The sequence below is a fragment of the Procambarus clarkii genome, chromosome 13, assembly GCF_040958095.1.
Source record: "Procambarus clarkii isolate CNS0578487 chromosome 13, FALCON_Pclarkii_2.0, whole genome shotgun sequence".
NCBI lineage: Eukaryota > Metazoa > Arthropoda > Malacostraca > Decapoda > Cambaridae > Procambarus > Procambarus clarkii.
In genome coordinates, this window is record NC_091162.1 from 46,815,252 (window position 1) to 46,834,046 (window position 18,795).

General features: G+C 47.2%; 1 pseudogene; it reads right to left on the minus strand.

Annotated features, from left to right (window-relative positions):
- Positions 1-224: 224 nt before the first annotated feature.
- Positions 225-18,795, minus strand: part of LOC138364294 (ipis-1-like) — a 42,444-nt pseudogene continuing 23,873 nt past the window's right edge.

Genomic DNA, 18,795 nt, shown 5'->3' on the forward strand with positions numbered 1-18,795 from the left:
TTTGCAAAGAGAGTGGTAGACGGTTGGAACAAGCTAAGTGAGAAGGTGATTGAGGCGAAAACATTTAGTAGTTTCCAAACGTTATACGACAAAGAGTACTATGATGACGGGACACCACGAGCGTAGCTCTCATCCTGTAACTACAATTAGGTAATTACACAGACACTCACAGCGCGCGCACGCCTGCCCGCGCACACGCTGCCATGTAAATAATACGAGATAGATTTATACCCGAACAACAGGTGGAATTTATTTACAAACGATACATTAGAGGTTTTTATGAATGTTGTGATCGTCTTAGACTAGTTAAATTAAGTTTTGTGATCATATTCACTAATGCTTGCTGTCTAAGGCTGATGATGAATAAAACATAGGTACTTTGAAACACTTTACTTATGGATGTTTTCCATTTATGACTTTCTGGTTAACACTGTTCTGCTGTGAGCTGTAGAACGGGACCATCAACACCGCGTGTTGCTGACATAACACATTAACAAACATGATAACATTAAGCATAATATGGGCTCCTGGAGCAGTTAGTGTCCTGCCATGTCTCTACGGCTGCCTGTACACGCCCTGGAAGATCTACGGCTGCCTGTACACGCCCTGGAAGATCTACGGCTGCCTGTACACGCCCTGGAAGATCTACGGCTGCCTGTACACGCCCAGGAAGATCTACGGCTGCCTGTACACGCCCTGGAAGATCTACGGCTGCCTGTACACGCCCTGGAAGATCTACGGCTGCCTGTACACGCCCTGGAAGATCTACGGCTGCCTGTACACGCCCTGGAAGATCTACGGCAGCCTGTACACGCCCTGGAAGATCTACGGCTGCTTGTACACGCCCTGGAAGATCTACGGCTGCCTGTACACGCCCTGGAAGATCTATGGCTGCCTGTACACGCCCTGGAAGATCAACGGCAGCCTGTACACGCCCTGGGAGATCTACGGCTGTCTGTACACGCCTAAGAAGAGAATGTTGCTGGTATCGTTATCTTGAATGAGAAAGACGAAGGGTCGGTCACACCAGAACACGCGACGAGGTCTAAAGGACGAAACACTGATGAACAGAGCTGTCGCAGCAGCAGCCTCCGAGCCCTCCTCGTTCACCTCTATCACGGCCTTATGGATGCTATTGGTAACCAACAAATTGCCAGTAGGATGATAATTAGAGAGGTCGGCAGCATCAGTGAACAGGTCCTGGATCCCGAGGGTGTTGAGAGCCTGTGGTAGAGATGAGAGTGTTACAGGTAACATACAACACGTTCCTATTCACCTCAAGCTGGTCTCTCTCCCTGCCGACAGTGCAACAATGTACATATAGAACAGCGCCGGTATGCAGACGGGTCTTAATAAGGGAGGCAAATGTCTGACGATCTCCTGGTGTGCGTTGGCTACTGACGGCACTAAGGTTGTAGTTAGTGTACACAGTGAACCATCTGTGTTCACAGTGAACCATCTGTGTATACAGCGGACCATCTGAGTATACAGCTGATCATCTGTGTACACAGTGGACCATCTGTGTACACAGTGGACCATCTGTGTATACAGCGGACCATCTGTGTACACAGCGGACAATCTGTGTGCACAGCGGACCATCTGTGTACACAGCGAACCATCTGTGTACTCAGCGGACCATCTGTTTACACAGCGGACCATCTGTTTACACAGCGGACCATCTGTGTTCACAGCGGACCATCTGAGTATACAGAGGACCATCTGTGTACCCAGTGGACCATCTGTGTACACAGTGGACCATCTGTGTACACAGGGGACCATCTGAGTATACAGCGGACCATCTGTGTACACAGTGGACTATCTGTGTACACAGTGGACCATCTGTGTACACAGGGGACCATCTGAGTATACATCGGACCATCTGTGTACACAGTGGACCATCTGTGTACACAGTGGACCATCTGTGTACACAGCGGACCATCTGTGTACAAAGTGGACCATCTGTGTACACAGTGGACCATCTGTGTACACAGCGGACCATCTGTGTACACAGCGAACCATCTGTGCACTCAGCGGACCATCTGTTTACACAGTGGACCATCTGTGTACACAGCGAACCATCTGAGTATACAGAGGACCATCTGTGTACACAGTGGACCATCTGTGTACACAGTGGACCATCTGTGTATACAGCGGACCATCTGAGTATACAGCGGACCATCTGTGTACACAGTGGACCATCTGTGTACACAGTAGATCATCTGGTTATACAGCGGACCATCTGAGTATACAGCGGACCATCTGTGTACACAGTGGACCATCTGTGTACACAGTGCACCATCTGTGTACACAGCGGACCATCTGTGTACAAAGTGGACCATCTGTGTACACAGTGGACCATCTGTGTACACAGCGGACCATCTGTGTACACAGCGAACCATCTGTGCACTCAGCGGACCATCTGTTTACACAGTGGACCATCTGTGTACACAGCGGACCATCTGAGTATACAGAGGACCATCTGTGTACACAGTGGACCATCTGTGTACACAGTGGACCATCTGTGTATACAGCGGACCATCTGAGTATACAGCGGACCATCTGTGTACACAGTGGACCATCTGTGTACACAGTAGATCATCTGGTTATACAGCGGACCATCTGAGTATACAGCGGACCATCTGTGTACACAGTGGACCATCTGTGTACACAGTGCACCATCTGTGTACACAGTGAACCATCTGTGTACACAGTGCACCATCTGTGTACACAGTGCACCATCTGTGTACACAGTGAACCATCTGTGCACACAGTGAACCATCTGTGTACACAGTGCACCATCTGTGTAAACAGTGCACCATCTGTGTACACAGTGGACCATCTGTGTACACAGTGCACCATCTGTGTACACAGTAGACCATTTGTGTATACAGCGGACCATCTGTGTACACAGCGGACCATCTGTGTACACAGTGCACCATCTGTGTACCCAGTGGACCATCTTTGTACACAGTGCACCATCTGTGTACACAGTGAACGATCTCTTGGTGGGAAGTAACACACAGGGATGTGGTATATATAATATGTCAAGCCACAAGGGTCAAGAGATGTGACACAGGACAAAGTACACTAATGGTTCAAGAGGCAGTGGAGAGAAGCGCAGGAGAGGAAGACAAAAGCCTGGACAAAGTAGAGAGAGCTCGGATGAGAGGAAAATAGATGCACTAAAGGGAGCCAGAAATTATTACAGAGTCAGGAGGGATGCCGAGAGACAGTCTGAAAACGACGTAGAACTAAGGACCAACCAAAGCTCTTTTAAAGCCATAGAAGGAGTAAAACAACAGTCAGAGACCACATTATAAGGCAGAAGAGGGCAGTCATATGGAAAACGACAAGAATGTGTGTGAGGAACTAAACAAAATATTCCAGGTGGTCATTACAATGGCATCACTGTGGAGACCAGAGTTAAGTGATGAAAAGCCAGAGAAAACAGTGGATGACATAATAGTCACAGTAGAAGAGGTTACAAATCCCCTGAAGGAACTAGATGTAACAAAATTAATTGGACCAGACTTAATATCACTATGGCTACTGAAGGAGCCTGAAGAGGTAAAATGTGACCCCACTTACTGAGGTGTTTAATAAAACACTCTAAACATGGATTCTTCCAGAATTATGGAAAAGGCAAATGTAGTCACTAAATTAGAGACCAGAGTCATTGACAAGTATTCCTTGTACAGTGCTGGACTGAGTAATCGGGAAGAGAATACTGGAGCATCTAGAGAGGATGAACTTTGCAACAGAACGACATTAAGGATTTAGAAGGGGAAAGTCATGCCAGACAAACTTTTTAGAGTTTTATGATAAGGTTACTAGAATACAACAGAAAAAAGAAGGCTGGATAGATAGCATTTTCCTAGACACTTGAAAGGCATTTGATGATGTTCCTCGTGAAAGGCTCGTGAACAGGCTGGCACACTTGGGAAAACACTAAACTGGGTAAGGAAATACTTGAAGGAGAGTAGTCACAGTCAGAGACAAGGTTTCCAGCGGGAGAAATGTAACATGTGGGTCCCCCAAGGATAGGTCCTGGGACCACAACTGTTCCTAATATATGTTAATGATCTCCCTGAGGGAGTGACCTTGTGCATGTTAATGTTGACGAACGATGCCAAAATAATGATGTTACGGAAAACAGAGGTAACAGAGGATGATTGCAGAATGTTACAGAATCATCTGGGCACATGTTTTATGTCACGCCACAAGGGCCAGGGGACGAGACAGGCAAATGTCTTGGTATAACGCAGTGAGTTCATTAAAGTTAACATGATGAACAGTGGAGGGGGAGGGATTACATGATCAACAGTGTGGTAACATGTTGATCATACCACAGGTAACATAACACAGCTCCTGGCGTTACACTCTTGTCATGCCGTCAATAACACTCTTGTCATGCCGTCAATAACACGCTTGCCATGTCGTCAATAACACTCTTGCGATGCCGTCAATAACACTTTTGTCATGCCGTCAATACACTCCTGCAATACCGTCAATACACTCTTGCAATACCGTCAATAACACGCTTGCCATGCCGTCAATAACACTCTTGCCATGCCGTCAATAACACTCTAGACATGCCATAAATAACACGCTTGCCATGCTGTCAATAATACTCAAAACATGCTGTCAATAACACTCTTGACATGCCGTCAATAACACGCTTGCCATGCCGTCAATAACACTCTTGCCATGCAGTCAATAACACTCTTGACATGCCGTCAATAACACGCTTGCCATGCTGTCAATAATACTCAAAACATGCTGTCAATAACACTCTTGGCATGCCGTCAATAACACGCTTGCCATGCCGTCAATAACACTCTTGCCATGCAGTCAATAACACTCTTGACATGCCGTCAATAACACGCTTGCCATGCTGTCAATAATACTCAAAACATGCCGTCAATAACACGCTTGCCATGCCGTCAATAACACGCTTGCCATGCCGTCAATAACACTCTTGCCATGCCGTCAATAACATTCTTGACATGCCGTCAATAACACTCTTGCCATGCCGTCAATAACACGCTTGCCATGCCGTCAATAACACTCTTGCCATGCCGTCAATAACACTCTTGTCATGCCGGCAATAACACTCTTGACATGCCGTCAATAACACTCTTGCCATGCCGTCAATAACACTCTTGACATGCCATCAATAACACGCTTGCCATGCTGTCAATAATACTCAAAACATGCCGTCAATAACACGCTTGCCATGCCGTCAATAACATTTTTGACATGCCGTCAATAACACTCTTGCCATGCCGTCAATAACACGCTTGCCATGCCGTCAATAACACTCTTGCCATGCCGTCAATAACACTCTTGACATGCCGTCAATAACACGCTCCCCCATGCCATCAATAACCTTAACAGATCCCACACTCTCTTTGAGAAGTATATTTATAATGGTTTAACTAAACTCAAGAAATGTTTGGCCAAAGTTTAGCAATATTATGATAAAATCAACAAACTGATGACCTACCTTTATCAGGTCCTCCGTGATCACTTGTTCCAGCCTGAACCTTGGAAACTTGAGGATAACTTCCTCTCTCCTGAGGTTGGTGAGGGCGTGGCGGAGGGTGTTGTGGGAGAGGCGCCGCAGCATGGCGTCCAGGGGCGTGGCGGAGTTGCCAGGGGCGCCGCCGGGGGTGTTGTCAGGCAGCAACACCAACATGGACGCCGCCTTCCCCTTGTACGGCATCTCTAACACCGTCGCTCCCAGCTCACTCGAGTCTCCTGCAACCACAGACCACTGTAACCAGTGTTCACTCTCAGGACTGTCACACTTGTCTCCTACAACCACAGACCACTGTAACCAGTGTTCACTCTCAGGACTGTCACACTAGTCTCCTACAACAACAGTCCACTGTAACCAGTGTTCACCGTCAGGACTGTCACACTAGTCTGCTGCAACAACATGACGAAGGTTGGAGTTGCTCACAGCGTCTCTCCCATAAACATTCACGAGACCCCGCAGGGCTCTAAGACACCACTGTTACATGGCACACATTTAGATCAAGATGACCTCCCGATCTCAGAGGAGGTTCCAGACCGAGTTATCCTGCACAGTAAACATCACAGTGCAGCAAACATTAGAGGCAAAGCGCCGCCAGCATCTAGAGGTAAACAGAGACCATATCGGCCCCAAGCGGCCTCAAAGTATGGGGTGAGGGGGAACTGGGAGGATATGGGGTGAGGGAGAGGGGGAAGGGGGGAGTGGGAGGGAATGGAGAGATGGGGTAGGGGGACTGGGAGGGAAAGGGCAGAGGGGGCAAAAGGGTGGGAATGGGGGATTTGACTGAGCATTTGAGTGGGGACAGGAAAGGTTCGGAATAAGGAGGATTTCTATGGGGAGGAGAGTGGTGGTCTTGCCCTCCTGTCTGGTGTTGCTGGGATGCTGGTTGGGGGTTAACCACCACCCTCTCATCTCTGGGAATGTTGTGTTGGGGCTGTGGTTCCCTAGTTTTCTCCTCTCTCCCTGTGTGTTTTCTTTGCTTCTGCTGCCATGGCTCTCTCCTCTGTCCTCTCTTGTCATGTCTCTATGGAGGAATACTTTTTTTGTATCCTCTAACATATAGCAGCACACACACACACACTCTGGAAAAGTGTTTCCCCAAAGGAAAAACCAGAAAAACACAGCTCCCAACACAACATCCCCAGAGGCGAGGGGGGCAACCCACAACCAGCTACCCAGTAACACCAGCGGGGAGGGCAACCCCACCACCCTCCTCTGCATGGAACATCCCCCTACCCCAAACCCTACCTGCCCCCACTCAAATGCTCAGCCAGATCTCCCTCCTCCACCCTTCTACCCCTCCCCTCCTCCCGCCAAGTCCCCCCTCCTCCCCTTTCCTTCCTGTCCTCCCTCCCTGTCCATCCCCCTTCACTTGATCCCCCGCCCCTCATCCCAGTATCCTCTGAGACCCTGTTATCCACCTCACAAATCCTCACACTCCCATGGAACAGCTTCCCCAACCAGCATAACACTCACCAAAGAGGCGATCTGAGAAGGGACAGAAGAATGTGGGCCTCAAGGCAATGTACACTAACATAGATGGAATTACAAATAAAGCAAATGAGCTTGGAGAATGGGTACTCGAGGAAAACCTGGGCATAATAGCCCTCACAGAAACAAAGCTAACGAAAACCATAACAAATGCAGTGTTCCCACAGGACTACTATGTTATGAGGAAAGAGAGGGAAGGAAGAGGTGGTGGTGGTGTAGCCCTTCTGGTAAGAAGAAGCTTCTGAGCCTATTGGGCTCTATTATATCTACACTTGAAACTATGTATGAAGTTAACATCCACCACATCACTTCCTAATGCATTTGATTTGTCAACCACTCTGACACTAAAAAAGTTCTTTCTAATATCTCTGTGGCAAATTTGGGCACTCAGTTTCCACCTGTATCCCCTAGTGCGTGTGTCCCTTGTGTTAAATAGCCTGTCTTTATCAACCCTGTCGATTCCCTTGTGAATCTTGAATGTGGTGATCATGTCCCCCCTAACTCTTCTGTCTTCCAACGAAGTGAGGTTTAATTCCCATAGTCTCTCCTCATAGCTCATACCTCTCAGCTCGGGTACAAGTCTGGTGGCAAACCTTTGAACCTTTTCCAGTTTAGTCTTATGCTTGACTAGATATGGACTCCATGCTGGAGCCACATGCTCCAGGATTGGTCTGACATATGTAGTATATAATGTTCTGAAAGATTCCTTACACAAGTTTCTAAAGGCCGTTCTTGTGTGTGTGTGTGTGAGAGAACTCACCTAGTTTTGCTTGTGTGGGTTGAGCACTGGCTCTTTGGTCTCGCCTCTCAACTGTCAATCAACTGGTATGTAGTGTGTGTGTGTGTGTGTGTGTTTGTGTGTTTTAATTTACCAATTTTGAAATGATCAACTTGTTTCATCATGTCAACAAGAGTGTGCCGGCCCGGGGTGGGGAAGAACTTCTCCTTGGTGGTGGCACCGGTGTCGAAGGCCGCCAGCCAGAGACCCTTGAAGTAGGCGGCGTTCACCAGCACCATCACCTTGTCTTGCACCGCTCCACCATCCACTAGTTCCGGGATTTTGCCTCGTGTTGCCTTGTTAACGAAGTTGTTGATTGTTGCAGCTGCCTCGTCGCCCTAATGGATGGAATAAAAGAAAACGGATTACACAAAATAAGGGTAAACTAAACAATGAGGGTAAACATCTATAATACTGAAGTGAAAATGTCTGTCTGTCTGTTCAAAGTTTTAGGCTTTGATCAGACAAGCAGATAAGAAATAAGTTTCTCTTATGACTAGATTCACCCAAATTTGCAGAAAGAATGGTCTGTAGTATGGGATGAACTTTGGCTGGTCAGGGTCACCAGAAGTGAAAAGCGAGCAGGATGCAAGGTCCAAACTCAGACCCCCACCATAATTTTTGGCACTGGCTGCTGGCTAACCCCGTAAATACTCTGAATGAAAAATCCATATCAATAATTTTTCAATAATGCATTATTCACTGATACTAGGAAAATTGACATAATGTTTTTATGTTATTATTTCGAGCATAGCCCGATAAAACAAATTAAGTATAGCCACAACAACTCCCACAGACTTCCATGCCCTCACAGCTAAAGGCAGGGACATAGATTCTAAACAGATGGGTAACTATTTTAATAAAAAAATCCAAACTGCTTGTTTCTTATCATAATATACAAGATTATTTACAGATTTTGAGAACATATATATATATATATTTTCTGATGTTCAAACTTCAGCCGTACTACCATAAACACACAACTTCTATATTGCCTCCTCCATTCCTCCTGACAACTCCTTCATACCGTGTGGCTTACCAACGTCCCAAACCTACCACTCAATGGCCTGTTATTTAAGTTGAAAACAAAAACACTCAAAATTTCTTTTCTCAGAAAGAGAGAGAGAGAGAGAGAGAGAGAGAGAGAGAGAGAGAGAGAGAGAGAGAGAAGAGGGGGGGATAAAAGAGGGGGGGATAAAGAGAAAGACAGAAAGTAGGTAGATGGATGGATGGAAGAATAGAGAGATGGGCGGATAGATGAATGAATAGATACTTGATAAATAGATGAATGAATACATGGATGAATAGATGAATAACCATCCAGAGATCGATGGATGGACAGAATGATAGATGGATGGACAGAATGATAGATGGAAGGATAGTTATGGATGGACAGAATGATAGATGGATGGATAGAATGATAGATGGATAGTTGGATAGAGTTGTCAGACATTTCCGACACCTCAAATGCTAACCCATGATACAATAAGATAAAATCCGTTGCGTTAAAACACTAATCTAACTAACCGTACTAATAATCTGATAATTGAGGGTTTAGAAGTTCTAGAACATGCAAAGGGATGATCGGTTCAGTCGCCACATGTTCGCGGTGACTATTCCTTTGCCTAACACTTCATAAAACTTCATCTACAATCTGCCTTTATTCGCGATTACCATCTTAGATTGAGTTCCATTAATAAATAGGATGAATTCCTTGACTTCCTCTTTATAGTAAAATTTAAAACTGCCGTGAATAAATGTTTCATGGAGAAAGAGGAGGGATCATACTGGGAATTCTAGCTTAATATAACTTCCTAAATTATTGAACTCTTTGCGGTAGGCTATCAGAAACAGTATAAAACTTCATAATATTTGAGGATTATAAAATCACTCATAAATGAGCATCTACCTCCTCTCATATGTAAATTTACACCGGAAAGAGGTGTCGTGACTATAAGCTAGTCTCCGTTAGATAGCAGTCTCCGTTAGATAGCAATCTCCGTGTCGTAGTGGTAAGAAGCTCGCCTGGCGTTCCGCGTGCGCTTTGTCCAGGGCTTCGTATCCTGACCGGGGAGGATTTACTGGGCGCAGATCCTTAACTGTAGCCTCTGATTAACTCAACAGTAAAATGGGTACCTGGTTGTAAAAACAATTCTTCGTAGGGGTCGTATTCCAGGGAACATAGGATTAAGAACTTGCTCGAAACGCTATGTGTACTAGTGGCTGTACATGAATGCAAAAACTCTTGTCTATATAAATTAAAAAAAAAATGTTAATCTTCTTGTTTGAGGAGCTGTTCACTTGAGACAGTTAAGCAAGTCCCAGCTGTGTCTGGGTACAAGTGACAGGATGAACAACCCAGCGGGTTTCCTTCCTTTTGGGGAGTGTTGTACATGCTGCTATGGCGGTGTGTCCACTCACAAGATGAGTGACGCTGCCCAATAAACTCGCCCCTCGGGGCAAAATTTAAATTTAAATAAAAAAAAAGCTGTGAGGAAGGAGGGAGGAGGTAGGACGCCGCGCACAGCGGCAGTAGCTGAGCACATGGCGTTGGTGACGGTCGGATGTACCATAATACTCTCCCCTTTACCGCCATATTTGTACTTATAAGAGAAGGGTATCTCTCGAAGGGGCAAGTTGAGCAGCAGAGACGTGTCCTAGAACAAGTTACCATACATCGGACTGCCACATCCTCCAACTACGAGAGAACTTGTCCCAGTTGTAAGCTTTATTCTTTTGTTACGAACTCTATAAGATTAGAATTTCAGCCGGGTTAGGAGGCATGCCCTACAAATAAACCAAGTAAGCTTCATTTAATTCCATTGGGTATTGCCTTGAATATAATTGCAATGTGAATAGTAAGTTGTAGCAATTAGTATACCGTAAATTGTTGGCACATATACGAAGAGGTGAGAGGATACCACACCAGTTTCAACACGTGGGAGTACTGGACGCAGGGACCACGAGGTCTATTTTGCATGTTTGATCCACGTTATCTACTCCGTGTCTGGACTGACCTAGGAAGGATACGTCTTTTCAGCTAAGCCACAAAGTTCTCACCATTAACCAATAGTAGAGTAACTTACTAACTAATTCATTGAATTAATATTATTTCAATTTCAAATTTAATGCCATCAATCTAACCCCCAAATTTGTGTAAGTGGAAATACCTGACAAGAAACTATTATTAATACAGTCCATTTAATTATATAATAACAATTCTAAAGAAACACTTTAAACACTTAAACATCTACAAGAGTAGATGGATGGATACAATGATTGTTGGAAAGAAAAGATGGACGGATAGATGGATAGAGGATCACACACACACACACCTGTAGTGCTGCTGCTGTGTTTACTGGTGCTGCTGAGAGCAGTACATGGTGTGTGTCAGAGTGTCGCAGCTGTATGTGCTGCTGCTGTGTTTACTGGTGCTGCTGAGAGCAGTACATGGTGTGTGTCAGAGTGTCTCAGCTGTATGTGCTGCTGCTGTGTTTACTGGTGCTGCTGAGAGCAGTACATGGTGTGTGTCAGTGTCTCAGCTGTAGTGCTGATGCTGTGTTTACTGGTGCTGCTAAGAGCAGTACATGGTGTGTGTCAGAGGGTCTCAGCTGTGGTGCTGAGACGCTCAGTAGTACAGGTGCAGTAGTGCTGTCAAGGGTTCCCACGTGATGACACTATCCATCTGTGCAATAACAAGGGTCTGTGATCTGAGTGAACCAACACACTCCAACAGTCACAAGTTAACTACAGTACTGCCGCCTGCATGCAGAATATATCACACCTTCTTAAAGTTGGTTGTCTGCACCTCCGTAGGGAGGACCTCCCTCACGCACTCCCGAAGGGCGAAGTCTGTGTCCACGTATATCTTGTTGGCCAAGTCTATCACATACTCTGTGGTGTTGGCTTGTCTCTCAGCATACCTGCGCGTTCATAAGTAACAATATATATACCACAAATATTGGTAAACATCGCTCGTTGATACAGATAAATGTATTAAAAATTTTAATTGTTTAAGTACAAAAGATATTAGGATGACAAGTGAGGAATGTGAGTGGACTCACAGACGGTCGAGGGCCCTGTAGGTAGCCAGAGTGGTTGAAGGGTCTCTGAGACGAAGAGTGTCCTGCAGCTGCTGACGAGTCCTGCCAGCAGACCCAAAGTAGGCCAGGACCAGGGCGGTCCACACGCTGTAGGGCGAGAAGAAAAAGTTTCCCTGTGGCGGTGGGTGGATAGAGCTGCTTGAAGAGGTCCAAGCTGAAGGGGGTGATGTGGGCCAGGTCAGGTTGGGAGGTCACCACCAGCTTGTCATTGTTGGAGATACACTGAGGCCTCACCACACTCACCAGCGTCACCACCAACACTGCTGAACACCACAGCTTCCTCATACTGTGGGAGAGAGGACTGTAGCAGCGGCGCTCCACCAACACTGATGACTACTTTATTATATTACAAATACCAATATCTTATTGAATAAAAAATGTTTATAAGTAGAAGCTCACAGTCGTCTGAGGAGAGTTGTGGTGTAATAGTTTTGTTGGTGGTGGGTGGTGGTGATGGGGGGGGGGCGAGCGTGGTGGTGGTGGTGAGTGATGGTGGTAATGAATAATGGTGATGGGTGGTGGTTATGATTGGTGGTGAGGGTGGTGGTAACGGGTGATAGGCGGTGGTGATGGGTGTTGGTGAGGCTTCGTAGTGATGATGGGTGTTGGTGAGGCTTCATAGTGATGATGGGTGGTGGTGAGGGGTGGTGATGATGGGCGATGGTGATGGGTAGTGGTGATGGGTGGTAGTGATGGGCTGTGGTGATGTGTGGTGGTGAGGCACTATAGACACTCACCCACTATAGACACGCACCCACTGCACACACACACCCAATGCACACACACACACACACACACACACACACACACACACACACACACACACACACACACACACACACACACACACACACACACACACACACACACACAGTACAGGCCGGGAGATGGTAGGGGAGACACGATTAGTGAGACAGAGAAGAACCGACCTCATCAATCTACCAGCACTTAGTGAATCACCTGGTGGGAGACAACGACGGATAACCATCGTCATCATACATCGTCCTTACTCATCTGGTTGTGTGAGCGGGAGGAGACTGGTATGTACCCCCTCTCTGGTCAATTAATCAGGTGTACAGATTGAGGTAAAATATTATCAAATTCTTGTTCAGGATATCATATATATTTAAAAATCTCAGGGTGGCTCATTTAGGCAGAGGTAACGCATAAGGGATATCTTGACACATACACGCACGCCCGCCCACGTACGTATACACGCACACAAGTGTGCACACTCTAAAACAGACACACACGCACACACACAATCGATCAGTCAGGGGAAAAGGCATTAACACCTGGGATCAGGAACTTACTATCCTCCCCCCCTCTTGTCCCACCCATCTGACCTGACCAGACCTGGTCGCCATCTCCGCCCCCCCCCCCACCCCCAGTCCCCCGCATCGCCCATACACACACTCTTCCCCTCCCCACTCTCTCCCCCTCTCTCCCTCTCCCACTCTCTCTCTCCTGCTCTCTCTCTCTCTCTCTCTCTCTCTCTCTCTCTCTCTCTCTCTCTCTCTCTCTCTCTCTCTCTCTCTCTCTCTCTCTCTCTCTCTCTCTTTCTCTTTCTCTCTCTTTCTCTCTCTCTCCCTCTCTTTCCTTCCCCCTCCCTCTCTGCCCACACACACACACACACACAAAACTACACACACAAAACTACACACACACAACTACACACACACATCTACACACATATACACACACACCTCCCCCCCTCTCTCCCTCACCCGTTCTCTCCCTCACCCACTCTCTCCCTCTCCATCTATCTCCCTCTCCTCTCTCTCCCTCCCGCCTCTCTCTCCATCTCCTTCCCCCCCTCCCCTTCTACTTTCTTCTCACTTCAGTGGAAGGGTCGGATCCCCCCCACCCACCCATTTATCTCTCCCTTTATCACTCCCTTCTCTCTCTCTCTTTCTCTCTCTCTTTCTCTCTCTCTTCCTCTCTCTCTTCCTCTCTCTCTCTCCCTCCCCCATCCCGCTCTGCTTTCCTGACAAATCCTTTCACGGCACAAGTATAGGAACAGGGTCAAGCATGGCAGCCAGAGGTACCAGGGGAACAGGGAAGAGCCAAGGTGATGAAATGAAGGGAATGTTCGCCCAGTTTCTGGAGGACATCAAGAGTGAGATGCAAGAAATGATGAAGGAAATGAAGAACGAAATAAGCAACCTGAAAAGAGAGCTGACAGCAGCAAAGGAGGAGATTAGAGCCCTCAAAGAGAATGGTATCGAGGCTGAGAATCAGAAAACCATCCAGGGAGAAGGTGGTAATAGTTTTTTGGATGAGAATGCCACAATAAAAGCAACATTTGCGAAAATACTAAAAAAAAATAACTCTGAAGTAATGACAGCAGTGATGGAGGTGGCCATGAAAGCAGCCACCTCACAGGAGGCGGCACGCTCCACTAGCCAACTGCTGGAAAGGAACAGTTCAGTGGTTGTGGTGGGTATTAAAGAGCAGGAAGGCTCTAATAGGACAGAGTGGAATGACAAGGACAAAGCAGCAGTGAATGAAGTCCTAAAGGCACTAGACATGGAAGAGGCTGAGCATAGCATTGAGAAGATTTTCAGGCTAGGTTGGTACATCAAAGACCGAGACCGAATGATAAAGATAGTGTTTGCAAACGAGAGCACAAAGGAGAAGATCCTATCAAGGACGAGCTCCCTGAAAAACGTGGGAAAATTAAAAAAATGTATTCCTCCAGAGAGACATGACAAGGGAGGAGAGAGCCGTGGCGGCAGAAGCAAGGAAGAGGCGCAGGGCGAGAGGGGAAAACCAGGAAGTCACAGCTCCCAACACAACACCCCCAGAAGCGAGGGGGGAACCCACAACCAGCTACCCAGTAACACCAGAAGGGAGGACAACCCCGCCTCCCTCCTCTGCATAGAAAACCCCCCTACCCCAAACCCTCCCTGCCCCCACTCAAATGTTCAGCCAAATCTCCCTCCCCCCACACCCAATCCCCACTCTTCTACCCCTCCCCTCTTCCCGAGTCCTCCCTCCCCCCCTTTCCTTCCCGTCCTCCCTCCCCTTTCACCCCATACCCTCCCTGTCCCTCCCCCTTCAGTGGATCCCCCGCCCCTCATCCCAGTATCCTCTGAGACCCTGTTATCCACCTCACAGGTCCTCACACCCATGGAACAGCCTCCCCCACCAGCAGAACACTCACCAAGGAGGCGATTTGAGAAGGGACAGAAGAAAGTGAGCCTCAAAGCGATGTACACTAACATAGATGGAATTACAAATAAAGCAAATGAGCTTGGAGAACGGGTACTAGAGGAAAACCCAGACATAATAGCCCTCACAGAAACAAAGATCACGAAAACGATAACAAACGCAGTGTTCCCACAGGACTATTATGTTATGAGGAAAGAGAGGGAAGGAAGAGGTGGGGGTGGTGTAGCTCTGCTTGTAAGAAAAGGCTGGGATTTTGAGGAGACGGATATTCAGGGCTGTGAAGGTTTCAGTGACTACATAGCAGGTACCGTAACAAATGGAGGGAAAAAAATTATAGTCGTAGTCATATATAATCCACCACCAAATGACAGAAGACCTAGACAGGAATATGATAGAAACAACATGGCCACCATTAGCATAATAGAAAGAGCAGCTTCTGTTGCTAGCAGGAATGGATCTGGACTACTAATTATGGGAGACTTCAACCATGGGAAGATAGATTGGAAGAACAGAGACCCGCATGGAGGACCAGAAACATGGAGGGCTAAGCTGCTGGACGTGGCAACAAGAAACTTTCTAAGCCAGCACATCAAAGATCCAACAAGAATGAGAGGAGAAGATGAACCAGCAATGCTTGATTTGATATTTACCCTAAATGAGTGGGATATAAGAGAAGTTAAGATGGAAGTGCCCTTGGGAATGAGTGACCACAGTGTATTGAACTTTGAGTACCTGGTAGAGCTAGGACTTATCTCCCCCAAAAAAGAGCTAGGAATCAAAAGGCTGGCATACCGAAAGGGAAATTATGAACAGATGAGAAGTTTCCTAAGTGAAATACCTTGGGACACAGACCTCAGAGATAAGTCTGTACAGGGTATGATGGACTATGTTACCCAAAAGTGTCAAGAGGCAGTAAACAGGTTCATCCCGGCCCAAAGGGAAAAATCCGAGAAGCAACAGAAGAATCCATGGTATAATAGGGCATGTATGGAAGCGAAGAAACTGAACAAAAGGGCGTGGAGGAACTTCCGGAATAACAGAACACCAGAAAGCAGAGAGAGATACCAGAGAACCAGGAATGAGTACGTCAGGATGAGAAGAGAAGCAGAGAAACGTTTTGAAAATGATATAGCAAACAAAGCCAAGACCGAACCAAAGCTACTCCACAGTCACATCAGAAGGAAAACAACAGTGAAAGAACAGGTATTGAAACTTCGAACAGGCGAGGACAGGTATACAGAGAATGACAGAGAATGAACCAAAGCTACTCCACAGTCACATCAGAAGGAAAACAACAGTGAAAGAACAGGTATTGAAACTTCGAACAGGCGAGGACAGGTATACAGAGAATGACAGAGAGGTGTGTGAAAAACTCAACAAGAGGATCCAGGAGGTCTTCACAATAGAACAAGGTGAGGTCACTGTGCTAGGAGAAAGGGAGGTAAACCAGGCGGCCTTGGAAGAGTTCGAAATTACGAGAGGGAGGTCAAGAGACACCTGCTGGATCTGGATGTTAGAAAGGCTGTTGGTCCAGATGGGATCTCACCATGGATACTGAAAGAGTGTGCATAGGCACTTTGCTTGCCACTCTCCATAGTGTATAGTAAGTCACTGGAGACGGGAGACCTACCAGAAATATGGAAGACGGCGAATGTGGTCCCAATATACAAAAAGGGCGACAGGCAAGAGGCCCTGAATTACACGCCAGTGTCCTTGACTTGTATACCATGCAAGGTGATGGAGAAGATCGTGAGAAAAACCTGGTAACACATCTGGAGAGAAGGGACTTCGTGACAAATCGCCAACATCGGTTCAGGGAGGGTAAATCTTGACTTACAGGCTTGATAGAATTCTACGATCAGGTGACAAAGATTAAGCAAGAAAGAGAGGGCTGGGCGGACTGCATTTTCTTGGATTGTTGGAAAGCCTTTGACACAGTACCGCATAAGAGGCTGGTACATAAGCTGGAGAGACAGGCAGGTGTAGCTGGTAAGGTGCTCCAGTGGATAAGGGAGTATCTAAGCAATAGGAAGCAGAGAGTTACGGTGAGGGGTGAGACCTCCGATTGGCGTGAAGTCACCAGTGGAGTCCCACAGGGCTCTGTACTCGGTCCTATCTTGTTTCTGATATATGTAAATGATCTCCCAGAGGGAATCAATTCATTTCTCTCAATGTTTGCAGACGATGCTAAAATTATGAGAAGGATTAAAACAGAAGAGGACTGTTTGAGGCTTCAAGAAGACCTAAACAAGCTGAAGGAATGGTAGAACAAATGGTTGTTAGAGTTTAACCCAACCAAATGTAATGTAATGAAGATAGGTGTAGGGAGCAGGAGGCCAGATACAAGGTATCATCTGGGAGAGGAAATTCTTCAGGAGTCAAAGAAGGAAAAAGACTTGGGGGTTGATATCACGCCAGACCTGTCTCCTGCAGCACATATCAAGCGGATAACATCAGCGGCATATGCCAGGCTGGCCAACATACGAACGGCATTCAGAAACTTGTGTAAAGAATCATTCAGAACTTTGTATACCACATATGTCAGGCCAATCCTGGAGTATGCAGCCCCAGCATGGAGTCCATATCTAGTCAAGGATATGACTAAACTGGAAAAGGTTCAAAGGTTTGCAACCAGACTAGTACCCGAGCTGAGAGGTATGAGCTACGAGGAGAGACTACAGGAATTAAACCTCACTTCGCTGGAAGACAGAAGAGTTAGGGGGGACATGATCACCACATTCAAGATTCTGAAGGGAATTGATAGGGTAGATAAAGACAGTCTATTTAACACAAGGGGAACACGTGCAAGGGGACACAGGTGGAAACTGAGTGCCCAAATGAGCCACAGAGATATTAGAAAGAACTTTTTTAGTGTCAGAATGGTGGACAAATGGAATGCATTAGGAAGAGATGTGGTGGAGGCTGACTCCATACACAATTTCAAGTGTAGATATGAAAGAGCCCGATAGGCTCAGGAATCTGTACAACTGTTGATTGACGGTTGAGAGGCGGGACCAAAGAGCCAGAGCTCAACCCCCGCAAACACAACTAGGTGAGTACAACTAGGTGAGTACACACACACACACACACACACACACACACATCACCTCAATCCCCAAAACCCGTCCAGCCCTCATCCCCTCAACCCCCAAAACCCACCGAGCCCTCATCCCCTCAACCCCAAGAACCCACCCAGCCCTCATCCCCTCAACACCCAAAACCTACCCAGCCCTCACCCCTCCACATCCCCTCTCCTTCCATGTGACCCCCCACCCTTGCGAGGGGGTGGGAGGTTCTTCCCACCCCCTCTATCCTTCCCCCTCCCAACCTCTCAACCTCTATCTGACTCCCAACCTTACGCTATCTCCCAACCCCTCTATGCCCTCCCTAATCTTCAGACCCAGTATGCCCTTCCTACTCTAGACCTACCTACCCAGACCCTACCCCAGACCCTCCTACCTACCTTCCTAGAAGCCCAGCCCCCAGTAGCCCCCCAAGCACCCCTCCTGACCTCTTTCACCCCCCCATACACCCCCCGGACCCCCCAGACACCCCCGGATCCCCCCGGACATCCCCCGGATCCTCCCCGCCCCCAGTCATCCCCCAGACACCCCCCAGATCCCCCAGATCCCCCCTGCCCCCAGTCACCCCCCTGACCCACAGAGAAAGGGAGAACTCTGGTACAAGAGTTTCCATGAAGAATCTCAAGG